Source organism: Moschus berezovskii, chromosome 26, assembly GCF_049115385.1.
Source record: "Moschus berezovskii isolate FMDL1 chromosome 26, NW_MosBer_1.0, whole genome shotgun sequence".
Lineage (NCBI taxonomy): Eukaryota > Metazoa > Chordata > Mammalia > Artiodactyla > Moschidae > Moschus > Moschus berezovskii.
Window position 1 is genome coordinate 31530016 of NC_142485.1, and position 14846 is coordinate 31544861.

A 14846-nucleotide genomic window follows, 5' to 3' on the forward strand; every position below is an offset into this window, starting at 1 on the left:
GTGAAAATCATTGTCTATGTTGCATTTAAAATATACAACATGTGTATGAACAGAATTGGTTTGCAGCTTTTCCTCTTTTGCTGGCAGGCTCCTTGATAGACTGAGGGGACAGAGGGTTTGTGAGCTCTACTGGTGGACGGTTTCTGCCTTTCCCACCTCGGGCTCAGAAAAATATCTGCCTACATTTTTAAAAAGTTTTAAAAACATAGTTTCATTTTTTTATATTTGATTCTTTAATTCTGTAGACTTTATTTTTAAATTTTGATTGATCGGAGTATAATTGCTTTACAGTGTTGTGTTAGTTTCTGCTCTACCATGAAATGAGTCAGCTGTATTTGTTTGCACATATTTCCTCCCTCTTAAGCCCCCCTCCCCCCATCCCCAGCCCACCCCTTTAGGTCATCACGGAGCACTGAGCTGAGCTCCCTGTGTTATCTAGCAGCTTCCTGCTCGCTCTTTATTTTACACATGGTGGTGTAAATGTCAATCCTACTCTCCCAGTTCGTCCCACCTTCCCCTTTCCTCCTTGGGTCCACATGTTCAGTCTCTACACCTGCATCTCTCTTCCTACCCTGCAAATAGGTTCATTTGTACTGTTTTTCTGGATTCCATATATATTCATTGATATATGACATTTGTTTTTTGACCTGCTTCACTTTGTATGACAGACTCTAGGTCCATCTCTGTCACTGCTGCTGCTGCTGCTGCTAAGTCACTTCAGTTGTGTCCGACTCTGTGCAACCCCATAGACGGCAGCCCACCAGGCTCCCCTGTCCCTGGGATTCTCCAGGCAAGAACACTGGAGTGGGTTGCCGTTTCCAAATGACCCCATTCCATTCCTTTTTATGGCTGAATAATATTCAATTGTAGATATGTACCATATCTTCTGTATCTATTTATCTGTCGACGGACATTTAAGTTACTTCATGTCCTGCCTATTGTAAACAGTGCTGCAGTGAACATTGGGATACACATGTCTTTCTGAATTATGGTTTTCTGAGGCTATCTGCCCAGTAGTGGGATCTCTAGACTTTATTTTGGCATATGAGAAGATGTGAGTATCTTTCCCATTCCTCAAAAAGTTAGCTTATTACTTAGTGTTCAGTTCAGTTCAGTTCAGTCGCTCAGTCGTCTCTGACTCTCTGCGACCCCATGATCACAGCACGCCAGGCCTCCCTGTATATCACCAACTCCTGGAGTTCACTCAAACTCATGTCCACAGAGTCGGCGATGCCATCCAGCCATCTCATTCTCTGTCGTCCCCTTCTCCTCCCGCCCCCAACCTTTCCCAGCATCAGAGTCTTTTCCAGTGAGTCAACTCCTCGCATGAGGTGGCCAAAGTATTGCAGTTTCAGCTTTAGCATCAGTCCTTCCAATGAACACCCAGGATCGATCTCCCTTAGAATGGACTGGTTGGATCTCCTTGCAATACAAGGGACTCTCAAGAGTCTTCTCCAACACCACAGTTCAAAAGCATCAATTCTTCGGCGATCAGCTTTCTTCACAGTCCAAGTCTCACATCCATACATGACCACTGGAAAAACCATAGCCTTGACTAGACGGACTTTTGTTGGCAAAGTAATGTCTCTGCTTTTTAATATACTATCAAGGTTGGTCATAACTTTCCTTCCAAGGAGTAAGCGTCTTTTAATTTCATGGCTGCAATCAGCATCTGCAGTGATTTTGGAGCCCAAAAAAATAAAGTCTGACACTGGTTCCACTGTTTCCCCATCTATTTCCCATGAAGTGATGGGACCAGATGCCATGATCTTAGTTTTCTGAATGTTGAGCTTCAAGCCAACCTTTTCACTCTCCTCTTTCACTTTCATCAAGAGGCTTTTGAGTTCCTCTTCACTTTCTGCCATAAGGGTGGTGTCATCTGCATATCTGAGGTTATTGATATTTCTCCCAGCAATCTTGATTCCAGCTTGTGCTTCTTCCAGCCCAGCGTTCCTCATGATGTACTCTGCATATAAGTTAAATAAGCAAGGTGACAATATACAGCGTTGACGTACTCCTTTTCCTATTTGGAACCAGTCTGTTGTTCCATGTCCAGTTCTGACTGTTGCTTCCTGACCTGCATACAGGTTTCTCAAGAGGCAGCTCAGGTGGTCTGGGATTCCCATCTCTTTCAGAATGCTGCTGCTGCTGCTAAGTCACTTCAGTCGTGTCCGACTCTGTGCGACCCCATAGATGGAAGCCCACCAGGCTCCCCTGTCCCTGGGATTCTCCAGGCAAGAACACTGGAGTGGGTTGCCATTTCCTTCTCCAATGTGTGAAAGTGAAAAGTGAAAGTGAAGTTGCTCAGTCGTGTCCGACCCTTAGCGACCCCACGGACTACAGCCCACCAGGCTCCTCCATCCATGGGATTTTCTAGGCAATAGTACTGGAGTGGCTTGCCATTGCCTTCTCCACTCTTTCAGAATGTTCCACAGTTTATTGTGATCCACACAGTCAAAGGCTTTGGCATAGAAGCAGAAATAGATGTTTTTCTGGAACCCTCTTGCTTTCTCCATGATCCAGCGGATGTTGGCAATTTGATCTCTGGTGCCTCTGCCTTTTCTAAAACCTGCTTGAACATCTGGGAGTTCACGGTTCACATATTGTTGAAGCCTGGCTTGGAGAATTTTGAGCATGACTTTACTAGCATGTGAGATGAGTGCAATGTGCAGTAGTTTGAGCATTCTTTGGCATTGCCTTTCTTTGGGATTGGAATGAAGACTGACCTTTTCCAGTCCTGTGGCCACTGCTGAGTTTTCCAAATTTGCTGGCATCTTGAGTGCAGCACTTTCACAGCATCATCTTTCAAGATTTGAAATATCTCAACTGGAATTCCATCACCTCCACTAGCTTTGTTCTTAGTGATGCTTTCTAAGGCCCACTTGACTTCACATTCCAAGATGTCTGGCTCTAGGTCAGTGATCACGTTGTTGTGACTATCTTGGTTGTGAAGATCTTTTTTGTACAGTTCTTCTGTGTATTTTTGCCACCTCTTCTTAATATCTTCTGCTTCTGTTAGGTCCATACCATTTCTGTCCTTTATCGAGCCCATCTTTGCATGAAATGCTCCCTTGGAATCTCTAATTTTCTTGAAGAGATCTCTTGTCTTTCCCATTCTGTTGTTTTCCTCTATTTCTTTGCATTGATCACTGAGGAAGGCTTTCTTATCTCTCCTTGATATTCTTTGGAACTCTGCATTCAGATGCTTATATCTTTCCTTTTCTCCTTTGCTTTTCACTTCTCTTCCTTTCACAGCTATTTGTAAGGCCTCCTCAGACAGCCATTTTGCTTTTTTGCATTTCTTTTCCATGGGGATGGTCTTGGTCCCTGTCTCCTGTACAATGTCACGAACCTCCGTCCAGAGTTCATCAGGCACTCTATCATATCTAGTCCCTTAAATCTATTTCTCACTTCCACTGTATAATCATAAGGGATTAGATTTAGGTCATATCTGAATGGTCTAGTGGTTTTCCCTACTTTCTTCAATTTAAGTCTGAAGTTGGCCATCACTTCATGGCAAATAGATGGGGAAACAGTGGAAACAGTTTCAGACTATTTTTTTGGGCTCCAAAATCACTGTAGATGCTGACTGCAGCCATGAAATTAAAAGACGCTTACTCCTTGGAAGGAAAGTTATGACCAACCTAGATAGCATATTAAAAAGCAGAGACATTACTTTGCCAACCAAGGTCCATCTAGTCAAGGCTATGGTTTTTCCAGTGGTCACGTATGGATGTAAAATTTGGACTGTGAAGAAAGCTGATCACCGAAGAATTGATGCTTTTGAACTGTGGTGTTGGAGAAGACTCTTGAGAGTCCCTTGGACTGCAAGGAGATCCAACCAGTCCATTCGAAAGGAGATCAGTCCTGTGTGTTCATTGGAAGGACTGATGCTAAAGCTGAAACTGCAATACTTTGGCCACTTCATGCGAAGAGTTGACTCACTGGAAAAGACTCCGATGCTGGGAGGAATTGGGGGCAGGAGGAGAAGGGGATGACAGAAAATGAGATGGCTGGCTGGCATCACCAACTCAATGGACATGAATTTGAGTGAACTCCAGGAGTTGGTGATGGACAGGGAGGCCTGGCGTGCTGTGATTCATGGGGTCGTGGATAGTCGGACACGACTGAGCGACTGAACTGAACTGATGGGACCAGATGCCATTATCTAAGTTTTCTGCCAACTTTTTCACTCTCCTCTTTCACTTTCATCAGGAGGCTTTTTATCTCTTCTTCACTCTCTGCCATAAGGGTGGTGTCATCTGCATATCTGAGGTTATTGATATTTCTCCCGGCAATCTTGATTCCAGCTTGTGCTTCTTCAAGTCCAGTGTTCCTCATGATGTACTCTGCATATAAGTTAAATAAGTAGGGTGACAATATACAGCCTTGACGTACTCCTTTTCCTATTTGGAACCAGCCTGTTGTTCCATGTCCAGTTCTAACTGTTGCTTCCTGACCTGCATATAGGTTTCTCAAGAGGCAGGTCAGGTGGTCTGGTACTCCCATTTCTTTCAGAATTTCCCAAAGTTTATTGTGATCCACACAATCAAAGGCTTTGGCATAGTCAATAAAATAGAAATCAATGTTTTTCTGGAACTCTCTTGCTTTTTTGATGATCCAACGGATGTTGGCAATTTGATCTCTGGTTCCTCTGCCTTTTCTAAACCAATTGCAAATAAAGGCAATGCCAAAGAACGCTCAAACTTTTTTATATACCTAGGTACAATTTTCTGGGGCTCCAGTCATATTGGATCTGCTGTGGATCTTTGTTTTCCATTCCACTCACTGGTTCCTCATTCTTTTCTTTCATCTGCACCAGATGACTTAGTCACTCAAGTCATGTCTGACTCTTTGTGACTCCATGTACTGCAGCCCACCAGGCTCCTCTGCTCATGGGATTCTCCAGGCCAGAATACTGGAGTGGGTGGCCATTCCCTTCTCCAGGGGGTCTTCCTGACCTAGGGATGGAACTCAGGTCTTCTGCCCTGCAGGCGAATTCTTTAGTATCTGAGCCACCAGGAAAGCCCCAGTTCCACCAGATGACTTTATCTATGTTTAATATGTTTCAATATTTGGTAGTGTAGAAAGAAGGTGAAGTCGTTCAGTTGTGTCCAACTCTTAGCGACCCCATGGACTGTAGCCTACCAGGCTCCTCTGTCCATGGAATTCTCTAGGCAAGAATACTGGAGTGGATTGCCATTTCCTCCTCTAGGAGATCTTCCTGACCCAGGGATCGAACCCAGGTCTCCTGCATTGCAGGCAGACGCTTTACAGTCTGAGCTGTAAGATCCACCTAATGTTCCTCCTGCTGTCAAAGTTTTACTGGGTATTCTTTCCCCAGGGACATGTGTATTACTTAGTGGGTTTTTAAAAGATATTTTTTTATTTGGCTGCATGGGGTCTTAGCTGTGGCTTGGGCTTTTCCTTGAGGAGCATGGGCTCTGGAGCACACAGGCTTCAGTAGTTGTGATGTGGGCTCAGCAGCTGGGGCTCCAGGGCTTAGTTGCCCCCCATATGTGGGATCTTAGTTCCCGACTAGGGATGAAACCTTGTCCCCTGCTTTGGAAGGCGGATTCTTAACCACTGGACCACCAGGGAAGTCCCTACTTAGTGGTCTTTGATTTGAGTTTTTATTTTTATGTACTTGACTATGAAGTCATTCTCCAGGCTCAGGATATTTTTCTCCTTGTAGTGTCATCATGGCTATTAACAGGCTATTTAAATAAGATAAAAGCCTTCCCTCACCTTCACCATTTCAGGTGCTGAGCGTGCTACCAGTGTGAAACATGCTGTAAGAACCCCGTCACGTTGTGACTCTTAACTTCCCTAGTCTGGGAGGCTGAGGAAATGAACTCATGCGGATCTCATCCACTAATGCAGTACACTAGTTTTTCCCCCCAGTTGCTTATGTAAATACTGCCATAATATATGGACCAGAAGAGTTATGATTCGGACTACATCTCTGGGGTTCTAAAATAGCCAGTTGAAAAGTGAAAAATTCAGTTAGCCAATCAGTACCTTTGTTTCTGTGATCGTAAGCAATCAAATTTCTCCCAAACTCCCCTCCCCGATCTCAACCCCTGCGGCCTTCTTAAATGAACTAACTCAGCAGGTTCAGTTTGGGTACCAGGGAGGCACAGTTTTAAAGTAACACCTTATCAAAAAAAAAAAAAAACCCACCAAAAAAACCTGTGGGTCTTGCTAATCATTTGCCTACTGTCTGCTAGAGCGACAGCAAACTTCTTAGAGATCCAGATGGTCCACGAAGCATCTTGTGATTAAGTGATCTGAAGCAAAAGACCCGTTGGTGGCCTAGTATTGTTAGTAGTTAAATATGATTTGGCTTCTGTAATCAGAATTCATGAAATGAAAACAGAGCGGGTACTATGGTTTGTATTGGTTGTGCCAAGTTAGATTTCTCTGTGGACTTCAAGAGGTTTTCTGTTTTTTTTTTCATGTTGTTTTATTATATTTGTAATTAGCCCTTGTGAAGAAGGCTCTTTTAGATTCTGCAGTGATGCATCGCAGCTTTCATTACAACAAATATCCATGACCCCTGTTGCCTAACTGTAAACAATGCTAGTTACCAGCCTCATTAGGAGACCGGCAGATGGCTTATAAAGTCCTCGTTGGAGTTTAAATCCATTTGCGGCTTGCAGCGCACAAATGTTTATCTTTAAACAGTATAAAATACGTCAGAAGGGGTCTGTGTTCTGTTTTCGTTAGTGTTCAATGAATTCTGATCCTAACAAGAAAAAATTTTCTGCCATTGCACTTTTTCAGTTTGTTTGCTTATTCTTTGTGAACTGATTGTCAGAATTTCTTTTCTGGCTTCTTCCCTTTCAGAAGAACCAACTTCTCACTTTTACTTATTTTACAAGTGTTTATTGAAGTTCTGCTCTGAGCTAGGCTAAAATATTAGATTTGCAACAATGAATATGATGTAGCAGAGGCTTAATTAATGTGTGCTGAAAAAATTAAAGGCCAATTTTATTTTACATAGTGATGCTCTTCAACTAACTAGTACTTCAACTGTGTTTCCTAGACATAGAACCATATCATTTTTCTCTACAGTTTAAACTACAAATTGTTAGAAACTAGAGAAAGTGTTAAAAGCTTTTCTTAGTCCAACACGTATAGAGTTTTCGGAGCTAAGATTCACCCACATAAAATAATAACGGTGGTGGTTGGGTTGGTGCGAGCACACTGAGTCGTGTCTGACTCTTTGCAACCCCGTGGACTGTAGCTGTCCAGGCTCCTGTGTCCGTGGGATTTTCCAGGCAAGAACACAGGAACAAGTTGCCATTTCCTCCTCCAGGGGATCTTCCCAACCCAGGAATTGAACCCACATATCCTGTGTCTCCTGCATTGGTAGGCATATTCTTTACCACTGAGCCATGTGGGAAGCCCTAAAATAATAGCAGTGAGCATTAATTGAATCTTTACCATATTTCAGCATTTAATTATGGTAAGGACTTTATATTGAGTTCCTCTCTTAATTCTGTATTGTTTAAACAGTCCATGGGATGGTACTATTTTCCCGTTTTACAGATAAGATTAACTTGAAAACATTCAAGTGGTCCAAGTTCTCCCAGTGGCAGAGCCCTGGGAGGCAGCCTGACGTGGGACCCCATACTACCTTTAACTGTTACGCATTCATTTCAGCAGTTTTCACATCTAGGCATCCATATGTCTACAACAGTCTGTTCCTACCTAGCATTTCTGGGGAGACCATATTACTAGTACTTAACTGTTTAGACTCTGGAGCCAACCCTCTTGGTTCAGTCAAATCTTGGCTCTGCCATTCAAACTGTGTGACTTTGAACGAATAACTTGATCTCCCTTTGCCTTGTTTTCTTCATTTAGAAATTGAAGATAACGACAACGCCTACTTCATAGGGTTGATGTGAGGATTAAAGGGCTGAATACATTGCAAAGCAATTCAGAGAGAGTGTATGGTGAATAACAATGCTGTTATTACACAATTAGCTAAAACTTCTATTATTATTACCATTGTTATTAAAGAATCAGTTGCACCTGTTTGAGCTCAATGCGGTCACACAGAAATCCATGCCCAGTGTTGCCACATCTTTTGATTTTTAAAGAGAAGATGATGGGAATCTAGATTTTTTTTTCGTTCTTTAGAAAAAAAATGAAGTCTCTAATTTTAAATGTTAGCACCGAACGCAAATCTTCCAAACCGCAAAGGGAGCCAAAGAAGTTGTCTGTGGGCCATATTCAGGCCATCATAGCCAGCTGTGGCCTCTGGTGGACAAATGGTAGCGAAGAGCCACAGATAAGGACAAGGGAACGTGGCTGTGTGGGTGGGGAGGGTCTGAGCCACTTGGTATATGCCGTGTCCAAACAGGTCTTTGGGAGACTCAGCTTGGAATTTTTATAGATTTAATCTGGTCCTACTGGCTTGGTTCCTCCATTGTGTTTCTAACTGGTAAGGATTCTGTCAGGCACCATACCCTTCACTTGTTCTTCCTTTCTGAAAGATGATCAATGTGAATCTTAAATCAATGTGAAACTTAAAAAGGGATTGAATGGTGGGGGAAAGTTTAGTAGAGTTCCATTTCCAAAAAGGAAAATCCTCAAGTTTATTCATAGGCAAAGAGTTGCTTAGAATGAAAAAACAAAAAAACAGTGCTATGTTTCCTTAAAAATTAAAATGACTATGTATTTATTTCCGTTTCTGTGATGGTTATACCAGAGTGTCTGGGCTCGCTCATGGTCTGTTGTTGTTGATTAGTTGCTCAATCGTGTCTGACTCTTTTGCCACCCCAGAGGGTTGTAGACACCATGGACTGTAGCCCACCAGACTCTTCTGTCCATGGGATTTCCCAGGGAAGAATACTGGAGTGGGTTGCCATTCCCTTCTCCAGGGGATCTTCCAGACCCAAGAATCGAACCTGGATCTCCTGCATTTCACGTGGATTCTTTACTGCTGACCCATTGGGGAAGCCCTTGGTCATAATATACTGTGGTTCATAAGACCACATTTAACTATTTTTAAAATATGATCTAGATGGAAGTGGAATTATCTGCCAAGGATACCTGCACTTGAGTCCTCCACAGCCTGACCATCAGCAGTCCTAGCAGAAGTCACTAGCTTGGATTCCTGCCCCCAGCTTGGCCCCTGACACCCATTCCAGCCGTTCCGGCAGCTGCCCAGGGATGCACTCCACTGATTCAAACATCTTGAGATGGATACTTGATTCAAAAAGCTCAGTCATGGTTAATGAATATCCATGTTAACTTAAAGAATACATGAATAAAAGGATTCACAGGATTAAGTGCCCCTGTGTGGTCAGAGATGTCAGTGAAAGGAAAAAGGACTGTGTGTGCTGCCTACACCTTTCCTCCATGGTGTCCCGAAGCGTTGAATATACTTACCAGTCAACAGGGAAAAAACTCATACACGAGGGTTTCCAGCCTCTCTTTGCTGTTGAAGAACACCGTGTTCAGCATTGTGTTCTTCTGAGGACTAGCTTGTTCTGTTCATTCATTTGTTAATTGTTGTATCAAACATTCACTGATCTCCTACAGCATCCCAGGCTAGGAGCTGGGAGGGTGGCAGTCGCTGAAGACAGGACTGTGAGCGTGATGCAGTTCCTGCCCTCAAGCTGCTGGGAGAGGTGGGTGAGTGGAAACGGGATGCGTGGAGGAGAGTGCTGGGAGAGGGAAAACCAGGGGAGGCTTCACAGAGGAGGAGGCATCTAGCTCCTCTCCCTTGCTGTGAAGTCTGTGTCCTCAAATGCAATAGCTCGGTCTGTCTGATTAGAAGGCAGAAAGGCCAGCCCAGAGAAGCCTCCTGCAGTTGGAAGGGAGTCAGAACCGGAAGGACATATTTCCCCAGGAGGCGTTAATGGAAGCAGCCTACTCTGAGCTCTCCACCTCCTCCAGGACCCGTCCTGCCACGATAACGCTGTGATGTGGGAACCCCGCAGGCCGAGTGCACAGCAGGGCCCCTCTTTCTGTGGACCCCGGGATGAAGGACACAGTGCTGCACCCGTCTCCTCTTCATCATCCTAACATCTTTGTACTGACCTCACTGCTGTCACTCACTCTGGAGTCTTTTTCCACTTTGCTTCCCTCTGCTCTGGCTCACTTTTCTTCCCGGAGTTTTCCTTTTTTTTTTTTTAAAGTCCCTATTGAATTTGTTGCAATATTGCTTCTGTTTTATGTTTTGGTTTTTTGGCTGCAAGGCACCAGGGGATTGAACTCCTGTCCCCTGAATTGGAAGGGGAAGTCTTAACCACTGGACCACCAGGGAAATCCCAAGTATTTCCTTTTATTTTGGGACCTGGTGGCTGAGAAAGGCGCTCATTGGACCCCCTAGTCCCATTGTGGCTGCACTTAGCTGCTCAGACTCTGCTGTTTTCAGGAGAGAGATGGCCCTGCAAGGGGATCTGATGTGACTTCTTGCCTGCAGGAGGTGGAAAAAACAAGTTAAGTCTCCAGAACTGAGCACTATTGGTCTCCCATGGAGGAGGAAAGTCTTTCCTCTTAGGTATCCATCCAAAAGCCTGTCTCTGTTCTGGGCATGAAACTAGGGGGGATCAGAAATAGCAGTGTGTCTAGGCAGCCAAAATGTTACATGGTCCCAAAGAGGAAAGGCTAAATGAGTATGTCACATGCAAAATACAATTGTGCTGATGGCACTCAGAGAAAAGAGTGGCTATTTCAGACCAAGCCACTTCTTAAAATAGAAATGCTCACCTGCCAGGAAATGGAGGGAAACTGCAGAGTCCCTTCAAGGTATAGTGTATCGACTTGCCAGCAAGATGCTGTGAGTGGGCAAGGATTGGGGGGGATGTGCTCGGGGAACTAATGACATGTTGGAGTGAAAACAAAAATGAAAGACTTTGCATTCAACTTCTGCTCCCTTGAGTCGCACTGCCCTGTGGGAGCCATCCATAATTAATGATACGACCATGCACCAGGAAGACCACAGAGATACATACTAATACTGATGAATACTTTTTCATTTTTATTGCCCCTTACAAGTATGCCAAAAAACATTAAAAGTTCATAAAAGAAAAGAACTTGGCTTAATGGTGACTGATCTCATCCCTGAACACGGTCCATGGTACCACAAGTTTCCCAGCCATCTGCACTGATGGGGACGGTCCCATTTTTCACTGTCTGCAGCCCCAGATATTTGGACATTCCAGATAAACTCTCGGGTTTGGGTATTGGCTTTTACCGGAAGCAGTGCAGTCTTGGGAGACTAAACTCATTTGATTCCAGAATAACATTGAGGAAGGAAATAAGACATTGGTAAATAAGATGCTGAATCTGTCCGCTGATGAGTTATTTATTATATCAAGCAATGCTGATTGACCTCTTAAGCTTAAAATTGATTCCTCAAATTGTGACTTGCCCAGGTGGAGTACATAGGAGCTAAGCCCTACTGGTTGAGTCAAACGTGCTGAACTTTTGCTGTTCAACAGCAGGCAGGTGCAGATCCCTCTGTTTCCGTATTCAGGAGGGAAATAGTCCCCCACCCCGACACCCAGCGCACACACACAAAATCAAGAGGCGGCACGGTGAATAGGAAACCATCACCTGACGATGCTGAGGGGCAGACTTGACCAAGTCCAGCTGTGCAAGGGACAGTCGTGCTACCCTGCAAACTCAGCCCCACTTCTAGATAGAGGCGAGGAGGATGAGCGCCCCCTCTGGATGAGGGGTGGAATAGCGACGCTGGAAGCCAAATGAGTTCAGTTCAGTCGCTCAGTCGTGTCCGACTCTTTGCGACTCCATGAACCTCAGCACACCAGGCCTCCCTGTCCATCACCAACTCCCGGGGTTCACCCAAACCCATGTCCATTGAGTCGGTGATGCCATCCAACCATTTCATCCTCTGTAATCCCCTTCTCCTCCTGCCCTCAATCTTTCCCAGCATCAGAGTCTTTTCCAATGAGTCAACTCTTCGCATCAGGTGGCCAAAGGGTTGGAGTTTCAGCTTCAACATCAGTCCTTCCAAAGGACACTCAGGACTGATCTCCTTTAGGATGGACTGGTTGGATCTCCTTGCAATCCATGGGACTCTCAAGATGTGGAGTAGGAGAAGCCAATAGTGTGAAGTGACCTGGCTCAGTGATATGCAGGAGGCCACTCTGGAGAGTCACCAGGCCCACTGTGGATTTTGTAGAAGCTGGAAAATGAACCTTTAGGAAGTCCTACATCATTGAGATTTCAGAATTTATTTGTTACCCAAGTTTATCATCAACCCAAGTTTATCATTACCTACAAACATGAGTAGGCTGTTAAGGAAATTCCCTGGTGTTCCAGTGGTCCGAACTCTAAACTTTCACTACTAAGGACTCAGGTTCCATCTCTGGTCAGGAAACTAAGATTCTGCAAGACAGGGTGGCCAAAAAAAAAGTAGACTTTCGATCTTTTTCTAAAACAGAACCACAAATCCATAAGTACTGTACCCAATGACATGTAAGGGTGCTTAAGAGTGAGATCCCTCCCTAGCAAATATAGTAGTTTCTCCTTGGGACACTGACTTACTAGTCATTGTTCCCAGGGGTGCCCAAGGACCCCAAAAACTCTGAAGACTGAAGACAATCCAACTGAAAAGTTTATCTGCCACCCACACCCACTCCTGTGGAGAAAGCATTGGCTCTGATGCCAGAAACTCAAATTCGCATTTGGTATCTAATGTCATTTATCTATTTACTTATTTAAAAAACTGTGAGTTTCTTAGTTTGAAGTACGCATGAAAGCACATTTTGTACTTGCTGGCAGATTACTATCTTTTGAAAGACATCATCTGATGTAATTTCAGATGCCTTATTTTCTTCCCAAATTAGATTACCATAAAGTTCCCATCACAGAACTTCCAAAGCATCCTTCTTCATGTACCTTCACTCCTAACGGGCCGAATTTTAAAATTACTTCTGACTTTTGGGTGTATAGTAAGGGGTGGGTGGAGCAGAGCAGGGTAAACCAGTTGTCTCTGAAAGTTTCATGAGAGGCTTGCTTGTTAGAAAATCCTATTGAGTGTGTGCCTGATGGAGCTTACTCTTGGAAAGAAAGAAGGAGTGTTTTCTATTTTTTTTGGTAAAACAGTATCTTCCTTGCTTTTAAAATTTTTATTGTGTTATTTATTTTTGGCTGTAACTGGGTCTTCCTTGCTGCACAAGCTTTCCCTGGTTGTGAGTGGAGGCTCCTCTCTAGCTGTGGTTCAGGGCTTCCCACTGTGGTGGCTTTTCTTGCTGCGCTGCACCGGCTCTGGGGTGCGTGGACTTGTCAGTCATTACAGTGCGTGGGCCCAATAGTTGTGAGTTGCAGGCTCTGGAGCCCAGGCTGCGTAGCTGTGGTGCATGGGCTTAGTTGCCCTGAGAGAATGCTTTCTGTTTTGTTGGTGTCCTCTCCATGGAGCTTTAAGTTAAGAAGAGGGAAACTTGATCGGGGAAGGAAAGAAGGGAGAAGAGAGTGATGAATATCCTCAGTTCTCAAGTGCAAAGGAATTTCAGTGAGCTGTAAAGTTTGAGCATGTGTATAACTTTTTATTTTCCCGTAATGTATGATCAGGTTTACTAGCTGTTGGTCGTTAACATTTCCACACCAGCTGTAGCAGCAACACATGTTACGTTCATTTGCAAATTAGTTTCTAATCTAGTATATCTCCAGAAAAGGGAATAAAATCCTCCTAACAAACACATGATAGCTCTCATAAAGCAGAATATTCTGTTTTTGACAGAAAACTGAAGGGAAGAAGGAGAGAGGAGAACTGAAAATTTCCTGAGGATGTAACATGATGGGCACTCAGTGCTGTAACGCACAGTGTGTAATTCTCACTGCAGCCCTGAAGGTAGAGAGGATTCCCATTTCATAGAGGAGAAGACTGAGCCTTGAGAAAAGATGGGGGTTTCCTAAATTTCAGCCAGCTGGTCTCACTAGGGAAGGGTGGAGCTTGCATGCAGACCCTGGTAAGTTTCACTCCATAGCTGGCTTGCCAGACTGGCCACAAGAAGATGGCCCATCACGGCTCTGTCTTCAAGTCACAGCTAGTCCAACTGGTTCTCCAAAGGAGTGAGGGCACGCATCTTCTGAGGGGGCCACCTTGCCCCCTAGGGACCAGAAGTTGGTTCTTGGGAAGGGATGGAAACTTTATGATAAAGTATGAATATGCTCATGGAACAGAAATAGATAACCTACATAAATGTCCTGGACAGTAAAGAATCCACCTGCAATGCAGGAGACCCAGGTTCAATCCCTGGGTTGGGAAGACCCCCTGGAGAAAGAAATGGCAATCCATTCCAGTATTCTTGCCTGGAAAAATCCCATGGACAGAGGAGCCTGGCAGGCTACAGTCCGTGTGGTCGCAAAGAGTCAGACACAGCTGAGTGACTAACATTTTCACTTTTTCACTTCATGAATGTCCTATTAAAATTTCAAGGAGGAGGATAATTAGGGAAAAAGTCTGTTCTTGCCTGGAGAATCCCATGGACAGAGGAGCCTGGAGAACCATGATCCAAAGAGTCAGACACGACTGAAGTGACTTAATAGGAGGGTCTCTGAATCTTTGCCCCAGGAAGTGTTCACAAAGAGTCAGACACGACTGAAGCAACAGTGTTAGGATCCATTTTTCTTTAAAAAACGGTGAAAAATAAAAACTAAAGAACAGCTCCGGACTTCCCTGGTGGCCCAGTGGTTAAGACTCCAGGCTTCCACTTCAGAGTGCACAGGTTCGATCCCTGGTCGGGGAAGTTCCACGTGCCGCATGGTGCGACCAAAAAGGAAAACCAAACCAGCCAGTCAAGCAAACAAAACAGGGCTCCAGTACCTGTGCCTTCCCTGCGTTGTGACGGAACACAGAG

At 44.4% G+C, this 14846-nt stretch overlaps 1 protein-coding gene across 1 annotated transcript in view; it reads left to right on the forward strand.

The window, feature by feature from the left end:
* Nucleotides 1-14846, forward strand: part of DCTD (dCMP deaminase) — a 125461-nt gene that overhangs the window by 44856 nt on the left and 65759 nt on the right. The gene's annotated exons all lie outside the window — the stretch shown is intronic.